Here is a 21531-nt window from a genome sequence, read left to right on the forward strand (position 1 = left end):
TGCCCTGTTTCTTTCTAGATAGCCCTCCCATGGGGTCACTTTCCTCTTGCTCCTATGTTTTGATCATCCCACCCTCCTGCTCCTCCATGGCATGATCTATCCCTTGCACCTCTCATAGTGGACTCCCTTCTTGTCCCTGTGTTCCTTGCCCAGGAATTGTTTGTTTTTGTTTTTTGTTTTGTTTTGTTTGTTTGTTTGTTTGGTTGGTTTTGGTTTTTCGAGACAGGGTTTCTTTGTATACCCCTGGCTGTCCTGGAACTCACTTTGTAGACCAGTATGGCCTCAGACTCAAAAATATGCCTGCCTCTGCCTCCCAAGTGCTGGGATTAAAGGCATGTGCCACCACCGCCCGGCTTGCCCAGTAATCTTAAAAGTTCTGCCTCTGTCTCCCTGCCTAGCCATTGGTTGTTGGCAACTTTATTTCCCAGTCACAGTTAACTGGGGGCAGGCTTCCTTTAGCCCACATGGGTCATGACAAACAGGTTATCAGGAATAACACATTAGCATAACAACACAAGGAGCTATACCTCACAGTTTGCATAGTATTTTCTTGAACCAAAAAAGCTAGCCTACAGGATAGACACTATCCGATATGAAAGTTGATGTGTGTGTGTGTGTGTGTATGCATTATTTAAAAATTTTATATACACACACTCTATCATCTATCTATCTATCTATCTATCTATCTATCTATCTATCTGTCTATCTATCTTGTATGCATACTATATCTAACACATCACATGCTAAATTACATACATATTACAACTGATAGATCTACAATAATAATCTGCACTCAAAGCTCAGGGATAATTGTGGAAGTAAGAACAGAAACACTCTAAGAGCCAGAAGAACAGGAAGTCTTCTGTGAGAGTCTGTCTCTTAGTAATTTCAGAAAAGCTACATCCATCAAGTCTTACCAACTTGGCTGCCTAATTAAAATCTGATGAAAGGCTAGACCAATAGATATACTAATATGGGATGGGGACTGCTCATGGGTCCCTAAGCTTAGAAAAAGAACTACTGGTTTGTAGGGCGCCATGACTGGGGAAATAAAGGGGGTGGGGTGACCATGTCCAGCGAGAGCTCATGGACTCTGGGTGGGCAGATGCAGGAGACTGTCACGCATGCTTTCCACACTGCCTGAGTGAGCATCTGGCTGTGGGAAGCCATGGAACAGTCCGTGTGGGTTGGAGAGGGAGGAGTCCGGGTCCCTGGGCCTCATGGAGCCCAGGGAAGACAGGTTCTCGCTCTTGGGCATCTCAGGACGTTGCTAGACACCACAGAAGAGCTGAGAACAAAGTGAGGTCTCTGGGGGGGCAGTTCGGTGAGCCCCAGAGCCTAAGAGAGAAAGGGGCAGGGAGTGTAAGAGCGCAGAGTGGTTCCCAATCGGAGGAGATTGTCTGGTTGCTGGAAACCTTGGGAAGCCTTCCCATGGGAGGTTAGATGTGGCTCTTTAGGGGAAGGCCTGTTCCATTGTTCTAACATGGCAGCTCTTGATGAGCAGAGATGGTCCATGGTTTTAGTTTTATTGTAGAAAGGCAGAGAGAAAGAGAGAAGGTAGAGAAGGAGAGGCTGGCCATGTCCAAGTGGAGAGAGAAGGGAGAAGGGATGGGGAGAAGGAGAGTGAGAAATGAGAGTGAGAGAGGTAAGAGCTTAAGAGAAAGAGGGCCAAGCAGCCCCTTTCAGAGTGGGTTGGGCTACCTTGCTGATGCCCAGTAACTGTGGTGAGGAGCATACCTGGCTACTGCCAGGTTAACTGTGGGGGTGGACACTAACCAGAATACTAGGAGCTTGGGACATTGTCTACATGACTAGCAATTGCAGGACAATGAAGTTGAGGACTTGTGGTGTCAGGCACCTATCACTGGGAGCATACCTTACTGTTTGTCTCTTGTAGAATTTTTCATTGGGTCTCCACAGTAAGCTTTGTTCCATCAGAACACACACAGCCTTTCACAATCCAACACTGGTTCATACTTTAGAGGAGGAAACCACAGGCCTCACCAGAGACTTTTATAAAAAAAGAAGAATCAGAGATAATTTGCTTTAGAAAAACAGATAAATGCTAATAGTGACTCAAATAATTTTAGGTATTAAATATAGTATTCAGTCAACTCAGAGTCCTATTCAAGAAGTCAGAAAAATTCAGTATTTTTATAAGAGAGGATAGGGATACATGCAAAATTATAAAATGTCTATTTGACAAAAATTGCATACGTGTATAGTAAGTATTTTGTTCTTGTTTGTAGAGAGCAAGTACATGATATGATCAGTTTTCCAAATTAATTAGCTGCATAATTTTAATCATAATCAATGTACACTGTTTGTAAATGTACTCATTCGTGTTTTACACACTGTGAACTAATCAGCAGCGGAACTTAAGAAGAAAGAGAACACAACCTGAAACAAGAAACAGTGAACCTCAGACAAGAAACAGTGAACCTCAGACAAGAAACAGTGAAAGCAGCAGGACAACACTGACTGTTAGGAGACTACACTATGTTTTCGTTCATCCTGAATTTATTCCAAGACTTCTGATAATATTGTTTATTCAGATGCAGTTCTAGTGTACTCATTTGCTGCTAAGAATAAAGTCAGGAACAATTAGTGCCACAGCATCCATTTTAATTTTGACGCAGAAACCATAAAAACACAAGAAAGTCACCAAATATATCTCGTTAAGGGGCAAGGATGCCAGCATGAAAATCACACCAATTCAGAATTTGGGAAGCAATATGAACACTCTGTATTTAGGAAAAGGAGGGCAATTACTGGGTTGTTATAGAGCCCGCTTCAAGTGTCAGCCATACAGAATTTGACTGGTGACCTACAAAGGCTGTTTTGGTCCTGAAGCGGAATGAATCTGGTTGAAGAAACTGCTGGCTGATTTTCCTATGTCTTTCAACACCTACTGATTCTGTAAAATATAATCTTTTTGACATCATAGTCTATGTTTGGTCCAATTCTCCATTGCTAGGTTGATTTGCTTTCTCACAGTCTCTGGAGTAATTTGCTTCCATGCCTGAGCAGGGTTTCAGTCCAGAGATAAAAAGGAAAAATTACTAACTAAATCTGATGCATTAATTTATCCTGATCTACTCATGACTCTCTGGTACCATACTTCTTTGTTCAGTTTATTTTTAAAAAATAATGACATAAATATTTCTAAGTTTAATGTTTTGAAACTAGATTTCTTTGACAGTTTCAAAATTGTCTTTCTATTTCATAACAAGCAGCAAAATAGCTTTGAATGAGTTTTAACAAATTTGATCATATTGTTCCCTAGAGTGATTGTACTTTGCATAATTCTCCCCAGTTCTGACATCTGAGTAGGATATGAAATTTATTCAGAATGATTTTTCGTTCTTGAATTTTCTGTTAAATTACCCAATAATCATTCATTTTAGTCTGTGAATACTTTGCTTAGTTGAACTTGGAAATTACACAATGACTCTTCTTTATTTTTACTTTGGCTTTCCATTTACTGAGAATTGTAAGTTTGGGAAATTATTACTTCATATTTTGAAGATCTTGAAGATTATTCTGTTACTGTGGGAGCTATTTTATTCCCAATGGGACAAAAGGGCTGTAGGACATTGGGACAGAAAAAGGAGTTTTTGGACAAGATCACAATAGCACAGGAAATGAAAATGAACCATATCATTAGAATTATATCTGACTAAACATTTCTGCTCAATGAAGAAAACCATCATCAGAATAAGAAGTCTGCCTCCATAATGCTCCATGAGGTTTGATGTCAAGGAATTATATGCTCTGCATATTAACAACCCTAGGAAGCCCAATAACAAAAAATAAATGCCAGCATTAAAATGGGAACTAGATTTTTCAAAGGACACACAGAAAACATGGATAACACAAAAGCAGTATCTAATGTCACTGCTCTTAGAGAAATTCAAATAAAACTCATTTCACTTCTGTTAGATATCTACTTTTAAAATGCCAAAAGGTGACAAGAGCTAGCAAAAGTATGGAGAAAAGAGAACACTTTTACTCTGTTGGTAGAACTATAAATGGCTATAACCAGGATGTAAAACAATAGAGATCTCTCAAGTAGTAGTTTAATGTATAGCTCAGTGGTGAAACACATGCTTAACACTCACGAGGCTCTCAATTTAAATCAATATATACATGTACGTGAACAAAACTATGCCAGCCAGTAATCTCACTGAAATTATCCATTTAAATAATTTAAAGTGAATTAAATGGGTATATAAAAGGTGTCTTTGCTTCCATGCTTATTGTAGCACCACTTACGATAGCTAGGTTATAGAGTATAAGATGTTTACCAATCAACGAATATATGAAAAATGTTGAAAATACACATGATGAGATACTAATCAGACATAAAACAACAGCTTTGTTTTTTGTGGCAACTTGAATGAAACTAGATATCATTAAAAGGAATGAAATAAACCACATTCAGAAAGAGAAATGTTGCATGATCTACCACATATGTGGAATCTAAAAGTTGATTTTATAGAAGTTGGCAAAATGGTGATAACCCCAGGTGATGTTAGTAGGAGTGAAGAATAGAGTGATGAAAGATGATCAGTGAGGAGTATGTTACAGTCCACTGGGAAGAAGAATCTATGCTCTACTAATGCAAAGAGATTGGCCAAAGGTTACAGTAATCTACTATACATTAAAGAAAGCCTAAAGGATGAGTATTGAAGGTCATTACTACAAAGAAAATGATAAGTATTTAGGGACACACACATGCACACATACCCACACACATGTGTACACATGCACATACATATATGTACATATATGTACATAAATATATGCAAATATATTTTTACAGTATTTCACTCTACACAGTGACTATATATACACAAACAATATGTAGAAGTAGATACTTTTATGTTTTATGTAATGATCAAAAATTAATTTGTGGTTATATGTGTAGGCATACATGTGTATATGAAGGTACCTTTGAAAGGGACATGTGAAGACGAGATGTTGACTTCAGGTGTCTTTCTTGATTACAATCTCCCTTATTTTTTGAGACAGGATCTCCCAATGAACCTGAAACTAACTGAACTGGAGAAACTTGGTAGGGACTCTTAGGATCTGATTGCCTATGCCCTTCTTGGCAATTTGGGTTTAAAAGCACATGCTAATGTACCTGGCTTTTATCTTGGTCCTGGGTATCTGAACTCAGGTCCAAGTATATTCACTGTAAGTATCCTGCCCACTAAACTTTAGCCATCTGAATTATTTTTTTTTAAAAGAAGAAGACATAAAGGTCATTATTTGCTCTTAAAAATCTTTATTTCTGGGGCCAAAGAAATAGCTTATTGGTTAATAGTGCTTGCTCACAATTCACTTTAAGAACCAAAAACCATTAGGAATATTGTCTGCTTAATATCAGGAATAACTTAAATGTTACAAGATGATACAATAAAACCTGACTTTTGGAGATCTTTCCTTGCTGTGGAAATAGATATGTTCAGCTTTATTCCACATAGAGTCTGTAGGAATGAGGATGAAATAAATCTTTGCTTACCATACTTTTCAGAGAGGTTCCTGGCCAGCGAAAGATAATGTAGTGAAGTCACTTAAGGAAATACTTTGTGTGTTTAGATTTTGATTACACACTGGCCATAAAAGAGATGGATCTAAAGCTTTGAGCGAATGCTGGAGGCATCTCTGATACATTGGAGTACAAGGATGCAAAATGGTACAACCACTCTGGAAATCAATCTGGAAGTTCCTTAGAAATCTAGAAATAGATCTAACTGAAGACCAGCTATACCACTCTTGGGCATATACTCAAAAGATACCCTACCATACCACAGGGACATATGTTATGTTAACATAGGACAGTATGATAACAGCAGACTTATTTGTAATAGCCAGAAGCTAGAAACAACCCAGAATGAGGACATCATGACTTTTGAAGGCAAATTGATGGACTTAGAAAATAGCTCAGACCCAAAAGGTCATACATGATCTGTATTCACGAATAAGTAGATATTAGCCAAAAAAGTACAGAATTTCTAGGATATGATCCATAGAACTCAAGAAGGTTAACAAGCAGAAAGACTCAAGTAAGGATGCTTCAATTCCACCTAGAGGGGAGAAGAAAGCAATCATGGGAGTCAGAGGGAGGAAGGGACCTAGATGAAAGAGGGAAGAAGGGGAAAAGAGGAACAGGATCAGGTATGGGGTCAGAGGAGAAAGAAGTCCTGAGGGTCAGCAGAATGAATGGGAATATGCAACCTCAGGGAGTGGGAGGTGGGGGGAGCTACTAGAAAGTACCAGAGACCTGGGAGATGAGATATCCTCAAGACTCAGAAGGAGGGACCTCAGATAAAATGCCCAACAGTGGGGATAGGGAACTCATGGAGTCTACCTCCAGTAGAAAGATGTGGCATCAAGTGGAGGGATGGGGTTGCCATTCCTCAATCAAAAATTCTAAACTAGAATTGATCTTGTCTAAAAGAACTGCAGGGACAAAATGGAGAAGAGACTAAGGGAGAGGCAGCTCAGTGGCTGGTCCAACTTTGGATCCATCTCAAGAGGAGGCTCCAAAGCCTGACACTATTACTGATACTCTGGTGTGCTTACAGACAGGAGTCTAATATGGCTGTCCTCTGATTTGTATATCGTCTACATTGTTCTGACAGTTAGTGGGGAAGATATGGGCACAAGGGAAAAATTCCTCAACAGAACACCAATGGCTTGTGCTGTAAGATCAAGAATGGACAAATGGTACCTCATAAAATTGCATAGCTTCTGTAAGGGAAAGGTCACAGTCAATAAGACAAAACAGCAACCAACAGATTGGGAAAATACCTTTACCAATCTTAAATCCATTAGGGAGCCAATATCCAATATATATAAAAAACTCAAGTTGTACTCCAGAAAACCAAATAACCCTATTAAAAATGGGATACAGAGCTAAAGAAAGAATTCTCCACTGAAGAATACTGAATGGCTGAGAAGCACCTAAAAAAAAAAAAAAAATGTTCAACATCCTTAATCATCAGGGAAATGCAAATCAAAACAACCCTGAGATTCCACCTCATACTAATTAGAATGGCTAAGGTCAAAAACTCAGGTGACAGCAGATGCTGGCAAGGATGTGGAGGAAGAGGAAAACTCCTCCATTGCTGGTGGGATTGCAATCTAGTACAACTATTCTGGAAGTCAGTTTGGCGGTTCCTCAGAAAATTGGACATAGTACTACTGGAAGATCCAGCAATACTACTCCTGGGCATATACCGAGAAGATGCTCCAGCTTGTAATAAGGATATATGCTCCACTATGTTCATAGTAACCTTATTTATAATAGCCAGAAGCTGGAAAGAACCCAGATGTCCCTCAACAGAGGAATGGATATGGCAAATGTGGTACATTTACACCATTACAGCTATTAAAAACAATGAATTTATGAAATTCTTAGACAAATGGATGTATCTGGAGGATATCATCCTAAGTGAGGTAACACAGTCACAAAAGAACAATCATGATATGCACTCATTGATAAGTGTATACTAGCCCAAAAGCTCAGAATACCTAAGATACAATTTGTAAAACTCATGAAACTCAAGAAGAAGGAAGACCAACGTGTGGATTGGGAGATTTTTAATGACTTTTATTTTCTTGTGTGGTACAGGCCTGTTTAGATAGTTTAGGTGACCTTGATTTAACTTTGGTATGTGGTATCTCTCTAGAAAACCATTCACTTCAAAAGGATTTTCTGGTTTTGTTGAGTATAGGCTTTTACAGTAGGATCTGATGATTTTTTTAATTTCCTTCCTTTCTGTTGATATGTCTCCCCTTTTCATATCTGATTTTGTTAATTTAGATACTGCCTCTTGGCCCTTTCGAGTTAATCAATCTTGTTGATTCTTTCAAAGAACCAGCTTCTGGGTTTGTTGATTCTTTGTATTGTTTGTATTGTTTTCTTTGTTTCAATTTGGTTGATTTCAGCCCTGAGTTTGACTATTTCCTGTTTTCTACTTCTCTCAGGGGAGTTTGCTTCTTTTTGTTCTAGATCTCTCAGGTGTTCTATTAAATTGTTAGTTTAAGATCTCTCCAGTTTCTTTATCAGGGCACTTAGTGCTATGGACTTTCCTCTTAGCACTTGTTTCATTGTGTTCCATAATTTTGAGTATGATGTCTCAGCATTTTCATTAAATTCCAAGAAGTCTTTAATTTCTTTTTTTATTCCTTCCCTGACTAAGTTATGATTGAGTAAAGAGTTGTTCAGTTTCCACATGTATGTGGGCTTTCAGTAGTTTTTTCTGTTATTGAACACCAGCCTTAGGCCATGGTGATCTGATAGGATGCATAGTATTATTTCAATCTTCTTGTATCTGATGAGGGTTCTTTTGTGACCAATTATATGGTTGATTTTGGAGAAGGTACCATGAGGTGCTGAGAAGGAGGTGTATTCTTTTGTTTTAGGGTGAGATGTTCTGTAGATATCTGTTAAATCCACTTGGTTCATAACCTCTCTTAGTTTCATAGTGTCTCTGTTTAGTTTCTTTTTAATGACCTGTCCATTGGTAACAGTGGGGTGTTGAAATCTCCCACCATTATTGTGTGGGGTTCAATGTGTGTTTTGAAACTTTAGTGAAGTTTCTTTTATGAATATGGGTGCTCCTGCATTTGGGGCATAGATGTTCAGAATTGAGACTTTCTTTTGGTGGATTTTCCCTGGATGAATATGAAGTATCCTTCTTCATCACACTTGATAACTTTTGGTTGAAAGTCTATTTTATTGGACATTAGGATGTTAACTCCTGCTTGTTTCCTTGGACCGTTTGCTTGGAAGACCTTTTTTCCATCCATTTACTCTGAGATAGTGACTGTCTTTGTTATTGAAGTGTGTTTCTTGTATGCAACAAAATGTTGGATCTTGTGTATATATCCAGTCTGTTAGCTTATTTTGGTTTATAGGTGAATTGAGTCAATTAATATTGAGAGATATTAAAGAGAGATGACTGTTGGTTCTTTATATGCTTGTTTTTGTGGGTGGCTTTCTGTGCTTGTGGTTCTTTCCTTTTGGCTTTGTTGTGAGATGCTTAATAGCTTGTCTTTTCTTTGATGCAGGTACCTTCCTTTTGTTAGGATTTTCCTTCCAGTATCCTCTGTAAGGTTGGATTGGTACATAGATACTGTTTGAATTTGGTTTTGTTCTGGAATATTTTGGTTTCTCCATCTATGTTGATTGAGAGTTTCGCTGTGTATAGTAGTCTGGGCTGGCATTTTTTTGTTTTCTAGAGTCTACATGACCTCTGACCATACTCTTCTGGCTTTAATAGTCTCTGTTAAGAAGTCTGGTGTAATTCTGATAGCTCTACCTTTGTATGTTACTTTGCCCTCTTCCCTTGCAGCATTTAATATTCTTTCTTTGTTCTGTGTGTTTAGTGTGTTTATTATTATGTGACAAGAGGAATTTCTTTTATGACTCTATTTGTTTGATGTTCTATAGGCTTCTTGTATCTTCATGGTCATATCTTTCTTTAGATTGGGGAAGTTTTCTTCTATGAGTTTGTTAAACACATTTCAAGGTACTTTGAGCAAGGAACCATCTTTCTCCTCTATTCCAATTATGCTTAGATTTGGCCTTTTCATTGTGTCCTGAATTTCCAAGATGCTTTGGATTAGGACTTTCTATGTTTTGACCTTCTTTGACAGTTCCATCAATCTCTTCTATGGTACCTTCTATAAGCAAGATTCTCTCTTCTATCTCTTGTATTCTGTTGGTGATACTTACACCTGTAATTCCTGACCTCTTTCCTAGGTTTTTCATTTCCAGGTTTTCCTCCATTTGTGTTTTCTTTTTTGTTTCTACTTCTACTTTTTGGTCTTGGATTGCTTATTTCAATTCTGTCACCTGTTTACCTCTATTTTCTTGTATTTCTTTCAGTGAGTTACTACTATCCTCCTTAAAGGACTCTGTTATGAGATAGGATTTTAGTTCAGCTTCCAGATTTTCAGGTGTGTTGTTGTATTCAGGGCTTGCTGTGGTGGAAGAAGTAATTTTTGATTATACCCAAGTATATTGGCTTCTGTTGCTTATACTCTTGTGCTTGCCTTTTGCCATCCTGATATCCTTAGTGTTTGTTGGTCTGAGTGACTCTCTGGAGTCTGCTTCTTTTGTCCTTGGGTTGCTTCAGGTCTTCTGATAGGCCTGCAGCCTTGGATGTAGCAGACCGCCTGTAGGGCCTTCCAACTGGGGGTTCTTCACAGGGGCAGAGAAGCTGCTGATATGTTGCCCCAGCTGTAGTAGATCTCCTGAGAGGTCTTCAGACTTTCAGGTCTTCAGTGGAGCAATCAATCTGTTGTCCAACTGCCTAGAATCCAGCTGATCCTCAACCACACTGAGTGCAGTGGATCCTCAACTTCTCTGAGTGCAGCGGCTTCTCTAGGATAGTTCAGGATATGGTGCCTTCACTAAAGCAGACCAGCCGAGAGTCTGCCCCAGTCGAAAGGAGAGTTCATCTTGGTAGATTTTCTTCCTTTGACTAGTATGAAGTGTCTGTCCTTATTTGTTTGGTCACATTTGGTTGATTTTATTCAAAATTAGAATGACTACTTCATCTTGTTTCTTGAGACTGTTTGCTTAGAAAATATTTTTCCAGCCTTTTACTCTGTGGTAGTATCTATCTCTGTCACTTAGGTGCATTTTCTGTATGCAACAAAATTCTGTGTCCTGTTTATGTATCCATTCCATTAGTCTCTGTCTCTTTACTGGGGAATTGAGTTCATTGATGTCGAGATATAATGGAAAAGTGAGTGTTGTCTTCTGTTATTTTTGTTCTTATGGGTGGAATTATGCTTGTGTGGCTTGCTTTTTCTAGTGTGTAGTTTTCCCTTTTTTGTTGGAGTTTTCCATCTATTATTCTTTGTAGGGCTGGATTCACGAAAATATATTGTGTAAATTTCTTTTTGTTATGGAATATCTTGGTTTCTCTATCTATGGTAATTGAGAGTTTTGCTGGGCTGGCATTTGTGTTCTCTTAGGGTCTGTATGACATCTACCCAGGATCATCTGGCTTTTAGAATCTCTGGTGAGAAATCTGGTATAATTCTGATAGGTCTGTTTTTATATGTTATTTGACATTTTCCTCTTACTGCTTTTAGTATTCTTTCTTTGTTTTGTTTATTTGATGTTTTGTTTATTATGTGACAGGAGGAATTTCTTTTCTGCTCAAATCTATTTGGTGTTCTGTAGGCTTTTTGTATGTTTATGGGAATCTCTTTAGGTTAGGGAAATTTTCTTCTATAATTTCATTAAAGATATTTATTGGCCGTTTAAGTTGTGAATCTTTGCTCTCTTCTATACCTATTATCCTTAGGTTTGGTCTTCTCATTGTGCCCTGGATTTCCTGGATGTTTGGGTTAGGAGATTTTTGCATTTTGCATTTTCTTTGACAGTGGTTTCAATGTTTTCTATGGTATCTTCTGTACCTGAGATTCTCTTTTCTATCTCTTTAATTCTGTTGGTTATGCTTGCATCTATGACTTCTGATCTCTTTCCTAGGTTTTCTATATCCAAAGTTGTCTCCCTTTGTGATTTCTTTATCATTTCTATTTCCATTTGTAGATCTTGGATGGTTTTGTTCAATTCCTTCACCTGTTTGGTTGTATTTTACTATAATTCTTTAGGAGATTTTTGTGTTTCCTCTTTAAAGTCTCTACCTGTTTACCTGTGACCTCCTGTATTTCTTTAAGGAAATTATTTATGTCCTTCTTAATGTCCTCTATCATCATTACAAGATATGATTTCAAATCTAAATCTTACTTTTCCTGTGTGATGGCATATCCAGGACTTGCTATAATGAGAAAACTGGGTTCTGATGATTTCAAGTAGCCTTGATTTCTGTTGCTTATGTTCTTATGCTTCCCTCTCCCCATCTGGTTATCTCTAGTGCTACCTGCCCTTGCTGTCTCTTGCATAAGATCATTTGAGTGAAATGCAACTGAAATATGTCTGGTATCATTAAAAGCTTGAGAAACAGATATGTATGTGGGGCAGTGAGAGGTCGCCTGGTCCTCAGTTGAGTTAAAGACTTTGAAGCCCTGGAGACCCTGAAGGGATGGTGGGAGCTTCACCTGCTCCCAGGCACCAGGTTCTGTCACTAGCTGTACTGCCTCTCAATTTGTTGCCATCAATCATGTAAGGGCAATGCCCCAAGCCCTTCTATATGTAAATGAGGCATACCTAAAATCTCAAACCAATAGGAAAAGAGATGTGATGTGTGGTAGACTCAGGACAGAGATCTCCTTCATAATAAGGTACCTAGAGGTCTAGAGGGTATTGTCAATAAGGTTGCCTTCCCAGACAACAGGGAGGGTTGCCTCCCTGCAAAATGTATTTAATCTCAGGTCCACCCTGAGAAGTGGTGTATGTATGGTTTTATTCATCCACTTTCCACCATGGCAATAAATGATACAAAACCATGAACTGTGTCTTTTCATCCGGATTCACCCTGAGGAGCCATGAAGAAGGCTTTTGCTTACAAAGCTCCTGTCTAACCTTTGTAGAAGGCCTCTGTGCACTCCCAACCATTAAGTCTGCCATCAGGCCCAGGACTCTCCCCATGGGAGAAGCCACAGCCCCCCTCCGTACCCCATGATTTGGGCTAGATTCAGCCTGCCATCCCTGACTCTATTCTCAGTTCTTCCATGTCTTCTAATGGTACCTATATGTCTGAGTGCCTGAGAACCAGATGGTCCCAGCCTTGTCACAGGCTGCTAGCCCACTTCCCTACAGTCCACCAGCCACCCAATGTGGTGTGGGATAACCACAGTTAAACTCCACTCTTCCTATCTCCCCAAGTGGCAGTGCCCTGTGGTAGAGTGAACTTGGACCCACCACCCTGCATATGAGTTTGGCAGGAAAATGATTTAAAAACACACATAAGAAACTTGATTTTTCAAGGCCAACAGAGAGATATTAGGGAGATCCACTGTATTGACATGTTTTATTTCAGATTCCAGTTTCCAGGGGTGTGATAAATACATTCTTGTTTTTCATGTCTCCAGATGTGCCTCTCTATTAAGGCTGTCCTAATAAACTGACAATGAAGACAAGGCATTTATTCTTCAGATCAAATTCTTACCCTTTATTAGGAAAATACTTTTGTTTTATATTGTTAAGGTGAGAGTCTTTAAATGACATTAAAATTGAGAAGGTTGAGATTTGTCAGGGATGATAAAGCAACAATGGAACTTTATGCCAATATACAATTTCCCACAAATTCTTACATGCTACCTCCCTCTGATAATTTTTGCTTTGGTAAAAAACTCCCTATAGGACAAGGAATGTAGTATAGCCATGCAGTGTGTTACTGCATAATCTGGTACAGTCTACACCACATTTATAAAGAGAACAGAAAGTATCCTTTGAAACAGGCTTAATCCATATGTGATGATGTTCCTTCATGTTGCCCAAGGATGTTAAATGGATTATCCAGTAAGGTGAAAATGCCAGCCTTATATTTAAAGTTAGAATCATTTCCATTTAGGATACTTCTCTCTCTCTCTCTTCCTGAACTTTCTCATGCCAGCCACATATCATGATTAATTTCTATTCCAGCCACATATCATGAAATTACACAAAAACTCATCTGATCAATTCTGAGCCATCCAAATAGAAAAAAGGTTTGCTGTTTTGTTTTGTTAAATGATGTTCTGAAGTACATTCATTTTCAGGCTTGATCATTGAAAATGATTTGACCTTTTCTTAAGAAATGCAACTATTTAACTTGAAATAATTTGAATGAGAAGTTGCTAATAAGCTTAGCTGTATGGAAGAGGTTCTCCGCCTATTGGCTAACTGTCTCATTCACCATGTTGTCTTGATGGACTTCCAGGCCTTCTGCTGTGAAGGTGTTCATAAGACACAGCAAAGCATCACCTACTGTGAGACGGCAGCTGACATGCTCTTTCCTCTTTTTTATCAATGATGGCCTAAAGAAGCCTGGGTCTTCCTTTTGTACCACACTCTCAGGTCTTTCTTAAATCTGTCCCTTCTACTTTCCACACATCACTGTCTGTGATCCACCATAGAATACACACACACACACACACACACACACACACACACACACACACACACATATATATATATATATACATACATACATAAACATACACTTTGTAAGCATGAAAGTGTATACAGTCACTTGCATATGCACATACTCTGACACAAATGCACGTAAATACCTCAGACCCCAGACACACACAATCATGGCATATTTAAGGATGTCAGGATATCTTAAGTCAAAGTTGTGGTTAAAAATATTGAAAGTACCCAAGGAGCTGAAGGGGTCTGTAACCCTATAGGAGGAACAGCAATATGAACTAACCAGTACCCCCTGAGCTCGTGTCTCTAGCTGCATATGTAGCAGAAGATGGCCTAATTGGCCATCTTTGGGAGGAGAGGCCCTTGGTCTTGCAAAGATTATATGCCCCAATACAGGAGAATACCAGGGCCAGGAAGCAGGAGTGAGTGGGTGGGTTGGAGAGCAGGGTGGGGGAGGGTATAAGGGACTTTTGGGATAGCATTTGAATTTTAAATGAAGAAAATATCTAATAAAATATTGTTAAAAATATTGTTCATTAAAGCAGGGAGCAAATGTCAAAATTCTAACTGGAGAAACTGGGAAAAAGGCGGGAAAATACTTTTCATTTTCCTATTGACAGTGGTCAATAGAGACATGAAATTGAGACTAACTCAATTTGGTTATTTTTATTGACATGTGTTGCTGCCAGCATTTCCCCACCCATTTGATTCCGTGCTAGCATCTTTTCTTCCTGTGACAATGAATGTCTAATAGTACAGTAGTATTATAGTATGAAATTGCAGACTATAAGGGAGAAAATATGCCTATTTATCACTGTATGTCTGGCTTTTCTCTTTCTTAAATATGATTTGAATAATAGATATTCATAGTTTTATATCCTCCAATTTAAAATCTTAATGTCTCATTCTTATTTTGCTGCATTAAGTATTCTTTAAGAAGTAGATATGCAAGAGTCATGAATATGTTTGCTGCCTACACAACCATTATGTTGCTTTAGTTTTTGTATCATAATGAACTCTGTGAGTATCATATCTGTTGTAACAGCATCATTATCGTCTGGGAAATCCAATGCTGGAACAATGACTGGCAGGTGTCTGGATAAGATATCAAGGAAACTTTGCCTCTGGTGGGGCAGCACAGAAGCATGCCTTCAACTCCAGAGGTCCCCGAGCGACGGACAACAGGAGCTCGCCTGAGGCTTTACTTAGCTTTACTTGTAATTACATCCTTGCTTGGTTTTATCACCTTTTCCTGCTGGTGGCTTTTCTGCCTTCATATGCCTTTCCTTTGGAATCCTTCCATGTGATAAATGTTTGTCTTTGGGTCTGCTTCAGGGGCATTTGAGCTAAGACATCTCTTTATAAGTTGATGAATATTCTCATGGGTTAATGTACTATGATTATTCACTCCTAGGATACACCTAAAGTGTTTGATGCATACTATTCCCTTGGTATCTAGAATGGTTGGATGAATTTCAATCATCAATGTAGACAGACTCATTTCATGGCATTCTCTGGAAGGTTATCAATTATCATTTGAATGAATGTTTATCTAATTAATAAGCCAAGTTTTTTTGTTGACAAAAGTATTTAGTGAATATGGTCAATCTCTGTCAATTATGAATGGACACAGTGTCATGCTTCTGCCCAGAAATCCCCATTTCTCATAGCAGTTTTAGCTTCTCTGGATGCTAAGGTGAACCCCTAGTGACTCTATCCATAATATATAGATATTTTGATCATCTGTTACATCTGTTGGGACTTGGAATAGAACTCAGATTGATTGCAGCCAAATTGTTAGGTTCTCTGTCTTGTGAATATGAAATTGGGGTATAAATTCAGAAAGTTTGAAAAGTCACAGAATCTAGCAAAACTTGAGAGTAAAACTTCACTCAGGGCAGATTGTGAGCTGAAATGAAAAAATGAAACAGAGGTCTAAAGTTTATTTATACTAAATAAAAGATAATTATTGTGTGTGTCAGGTGGTAGAACAGGCATTTAAAAAATATTCAAGCTGGTTTGTCAATTAACTTGTGATACAATCCTGATAACCTGAGTTCAATCCCTAGAATACATGTAAAACAGTTAGATATGATGGCTGGAATATGTAGTCTCAGCCCTGGAATCTCCTCACAGAGCTGAAAATCCAAGATGGGACAATTGTTCAGAAGATGCCATAGTAGTACAGTACCAGAAATCATAAGAGAGACAATGCTTCGAAAACAAGGTAGAAGGAAGTTAACTCCTGCAAAGTTGTCTTCTGTCCTTCATTTCTACAATGGCATACACACACCACAAGAAATGACAGTAACCACCCCAATACATGTGTGTTTGTGAACAAAACTTTTCTCTAATTTATGATTTATTGTTGAGAGAACAAATCTTATATGGCCCCTTTTTCTGGCAGTCACAGATTCTGTGAAATGATGTCATTGGCTAGATCATGCTCAGAAGAATACATCATAAAACTCTTCTTCCTACATTCTGACTTGTACATTTTCCCTAGACCTTCCTTTATGTTTCCTAATCCGTAGAAGCAATGAATGTTTTTGAGGGCTGAGCACTGAGATTGCCATAAGATGTGTAAGCTGTACCAATAACATATCTTATGGCAATCTCAGTCAATATTTAACTGGGCTTACAGCATCAGAAGTGGAATTTATCTTCTGAAAAGCCTCAGAACCAATCAAAAAATGTTTGGTTGCTCCTACAACAGTTATGGCACCACTGTACCAGTTGTTACTCCTTCCATGGAAGGTGGATGTTGTTTCTAAGGTTGCCATCTCTGTAAGCCAATGTAGGCTGTTTTTTCACCAGCAGCCTACTCTTGTCTCTGTGAAAGATGGTCAGCAGAGAGGAAACTTCTAGCTCAATTCCACACATATTTCTTAAGGAAGTGCTTACCAAGGGAAAATGAGAAGGTCTATACTTGGGGAATGATAAACATTAGAATGGCATGTAATTAGTATTCATATGTAATAAAGAGTGTCTGTAAATAAAAAAAAGATATATTGTAGAGAAAGGGAAAGTAGATATGAAACACATTATGCATTGATTTGTGTATGATTCACAAATGTGAAAATATACTTAATCCCATTAAAAATTCAGGGAATGAAAAAATTAAAACAGAATAATAACTCCCTTAATTCTCTGTTAAATGGACATAGTAATGAGCTTCCCCAAGTCCTTATCTTTATGTCTATACATTAGAACATATTTCAACACTAGTCAGAGAATATGTATGTCTACATGTATCTATGTATATGTGTGTGCATGTGTGTTTGTGTATGTAAATATGAATGATACTGATTAACATAGTGACCAAAAAATCTGAGCAATATGCAGTAAGAAAGAGATTATGGAGTGATCAGCTCTAAAACAGATGTCTTTACCATATTTTTCCTCCCAAATAAATAACTTATTGTAGAATAGGGGGTAGAAAGATTGTAAGACTCAGGGATAGTGGATATCTGCAATTAAACAATATTTGCTGTATATGACACATGATGGCTCTATGGCTGTGACATATTAAAGACCCATACAAAATCAAGCTAGCAAAAGTTCCAGATGAGATAGAGGCTCATGAAATCACACCACTAGTTGAGATATTATTGATGACTATTTGAGGGATGAGAAAGTCATTATTCAAAAAGAAGCTACTCATGCTTTAGTGGATGATCCTATACCTATGCACATATAGGAAACAAAGAGGGCTCTCTTAGTGTAATTAAAAGAAAATGGAGAGAGTGGGGGTTGAATGACTCAGGAGGCCTTAATATTTTAGAAGATAAAGGAGGAATAAAGTGAAAAAATAGGGATAGGAAAAATAGGGATCAAAATACATTATATTCACATATAAAATAGTCAAATTTGAAAAAAGAAGACATTTACATTTTCATATGGGCCAATATAATTCGTGTTCCCTTTTTCCCGATTTCAAACACAGAAATACAAGTATGCAAATATTATGCTGCTTTTCAATAAAGACACAATATTTTGACAAAAAGTGTTTATTATAAATTAATTACTAAGACTCACATGGAAACCTTATAATTAATAGTAAAATATTTGAAAAGAAAACAATTGTTATAGAAGAAAGTATATCTGATAGTTGTACATCCATCACTAGAAATTATCTGACCTGAAGAGAAGATGACCAAAATAATGAGGGGTGCTATATAAGGGACTCTAAGGACTGATCAGATATATGTGTAATTAGAAGAGAATATGGAGAAAAGGTAAAAGAGAAAAATTAAGGCCAATCACACTCACATATAATGAGAGACATAAATATTTAAAAAAATGGCAAACACTAATTAAAAATGAAACCTTGCCAGAAATACCTAAGTAGCTAAAAAAACCAAGGACAAAGAAAAAAATCTAAAGTCAACTAGAGAGAAAATAACATATTTACAAAATGATAACAATTGTCTCATCAGAAATAGTAAATGTCACTCTCAGTGGAGCGTTAGACTCCCTGTGTGATTGGGGGAAATGTCTAACTAGAATGATGTATTTATGGAAACACTCTTGAAGTAAAAATGTTCGAGGTGTATAAGATTATAGAGAGTTCATTGCCCATGCCTGCACAGTAAGGGATGTTAAGGCAACTTTTTTATGCTGAAGGAAATTGACATTGAATGGATAATCTACTCTATAGTAGTGAAAAATACCAATGTGTAACTTATTAAACATATATGTAAATATGTAATAAATTTATTTTGCTAATATACTTAAAGGATATGTAGCAGTTTGAAGTAAACTCATCAAACTGTATTGTGAGACCTGTAGAAGCGTTTGGGATATCAGCAATTTGTATAACACTGTGAAGGCCGAGTAAATGGAATCCCACTGTTGGAGTCACACTACCTGGAACCTTTATGAGAAGGAAATTAATTGAAAGAACATGCTTCCTTGCTGGGCTTTCTGCTTTCCAAAGTAAGAACATTTCTATCACATGCTCTTACCACCATGATGTCCTGATGGACCGCATCACCACTAGCATCAAAATAACAGGGATTAACAGTCACTGGTCATTAATATCTCTCAACATCAATGGACTCAGTTCCCCCAATAAAAAGACCCAGGCTAACATAATGAACACAAAACACAGGATTCATCATTCTGCTGCATATATGAAAAATCCCTCAGAGTCAAAGGCTGGAAAAAAGTTTTTCAAGCAAAGGGACCCAAGAAGAAAGCTGGAAGAGTCATTCTAATATCTAATAAAATAGACTTTCAGGCAAAGTTAATCAAAAGATACAGGGAAGGACATTTCATACTAATCAAAGGAAAAAAAAAAAACTACCAAGATGATATCTCAACTCTGAAGATCTTTAGACCAAACACAAAGGCATCTACATTTGTAAAAGAAATATTTTTAAAGCTTAAATCACACATTAAAACTCAAACATTAATACTGGGAGACTTCAACACCCCATTCTCACCTATTAACAGGTCATCAAGACAAAAACTAAACAGAGAAATAATGAAACTAACCAACATTATGAATCAACTGGATCTAACAGACATCTATAGAATATTTCACTCAAACACAAAAGAATTTACCCTCTCAGCACCTGATGGATTTATCTTCAAAACAGAGCATATATTCAGTAACAAATCAAGTCTCGGCAGATAGAAGAAAATTGAAATAACGCCTTGTATTTTATGAGACCACGGTGAACTAAGTTAGATTTCAACAATAAGACAAATATCAGAAACTTTATACTCATGGAAACTGAACAACTCTCTACTCAATGATCTCTGGGTCATGTAAGAAAAAAAGAAAGAAATTAAAGACTTTCTAGATTTCAATGAAAAGAAAGGCATAACATATCCAACTTATGAGACACAATGAAAACAGAACTAAGAAGAAAGTTCATAGCACTGAGTGCACCAATAAAGAAATTAGAAGTTCTCATATCAGTAATTTAAAAGTATATCTGAAAGATCCAGAAAAAAAAAAAAGAATCAAACACACCGAAGAGGAGTAGAAGGCAGGAAATAATTAAAATCAGACTTGAAATCAATCAATCAAATAAATCAATTAAAAACAAAGGAAACAATATACAAACTAAGAATTGGCTCTTTGAGAAAATCAACATAATAGACAAATCTTTATCCAAACTAACTAAAAGACAGAGAGACAGTATCCAAATAAATAAAATCAGAAATGAAAAGGGAGATGTAACAACAGATACTGGGCAAATTCTAAAACATCTGTAAGTCTTACTTCAAAAGCCTATACTCTACAAAATCGAAAAATCTTAATGAAATGGATGATTTTCTAGAAAGATACTACTTATCAAAGTTATATCAAGAATAGGTAGAATCTTTAAATATCTCTATAACTTCTAAGAATATAGAAGCAGTCAAAAAGAAAGCCCTGGGCCATATGGTTTTAGCACAGAATTCTATCAGACTTTCAAGGAAGGGCTAATATCAATACTCTTCAAAGTATTCCTCCAAAAGAAACAGAAGAAACACTGCCAAATTCATTTTGTAAAGCCATAGAGACCTTGATAACTAAACTACACAAAGACTTAACAAAGAACCTCTGGTGGAATCACCATGCCAGACCTAAAGCTTTACTACAGAGCAATTGTGGTAAAAACTGCATGGTACTGGTATAGTGACAGACAAATAGACCAATGGAATAGAATTGAAGACCATGAAATGAACCCACACACCTACGGTCACTTGATCTTCGACAAGGGAGCTAAAAACATCCAGTGGAAGAAAGACAGCATTTTCAACAAATGGTGCTGGCACAACTGGTTGTTATCATGTAGAAGAATGCGAATCGACCCATTCCTATCTCCTTGTACTAAGGTCAAGTCTAAGTGGATCAAGGAACTTCACATAAAACCAGAGACACTGAAACTTATAGAGGAGAAAGTGGGGAAAAGCCTTGAAGATATGGGCACAGGGGAAAAATTCTTGAATAGAACAGCAATGGCTTGTGATGTAAGATGGAGAATTGACAAGTGGGACCTCATGAAACTGCAAAGCTTCTGCAAGGCAAAAGACACCATCAATAAGACAAAAAAAACACCAACAGATTGGGAAAGGATCTTTACCTATCCTAAATCAGATAAGGGTCTAATATCCAATATATATAAGGAACTCAAGAAGGTGGACTCCAGAAAGTCAAATAACCCCATTAAAAAATGGGGCTCAGAATTGAACAAAGAATTCTCACCTGAAGAATACCAAATGGCAGAGAAGCACCTGAAAAAATGTTCAACATCCTTAATCATCAGGGAAATGCAAATCAAAACAACCCTGAGATTTCACCTCACACCAGTCAGAATGGCTAAGATCAAAAATTCAGGTGACAGCAGATGCTGGCAGGGATGTGGAGAAAGAGGAACACTCCTCCATTGTTGGTGGGATTGCAAGCTTGTACAACCACTCTGGAAATCAGTCTGGCGGTTCCTCAGAAAATTGGACATAGT

The sequence above is a fragment of the Mus caroli genome, unplaced genomic scaffold (genome assembly GCF_978045245.1).
Source record: "Mus caroli unplaced genomic scaffold, Mus_caroli_1 scaffold_18, whole genome shotgun sequence".
NCBI lineage: Eukaryota > Metazoa > Chordata > Mammalia > Rodentia > Muridae > Mus > Mus caroli.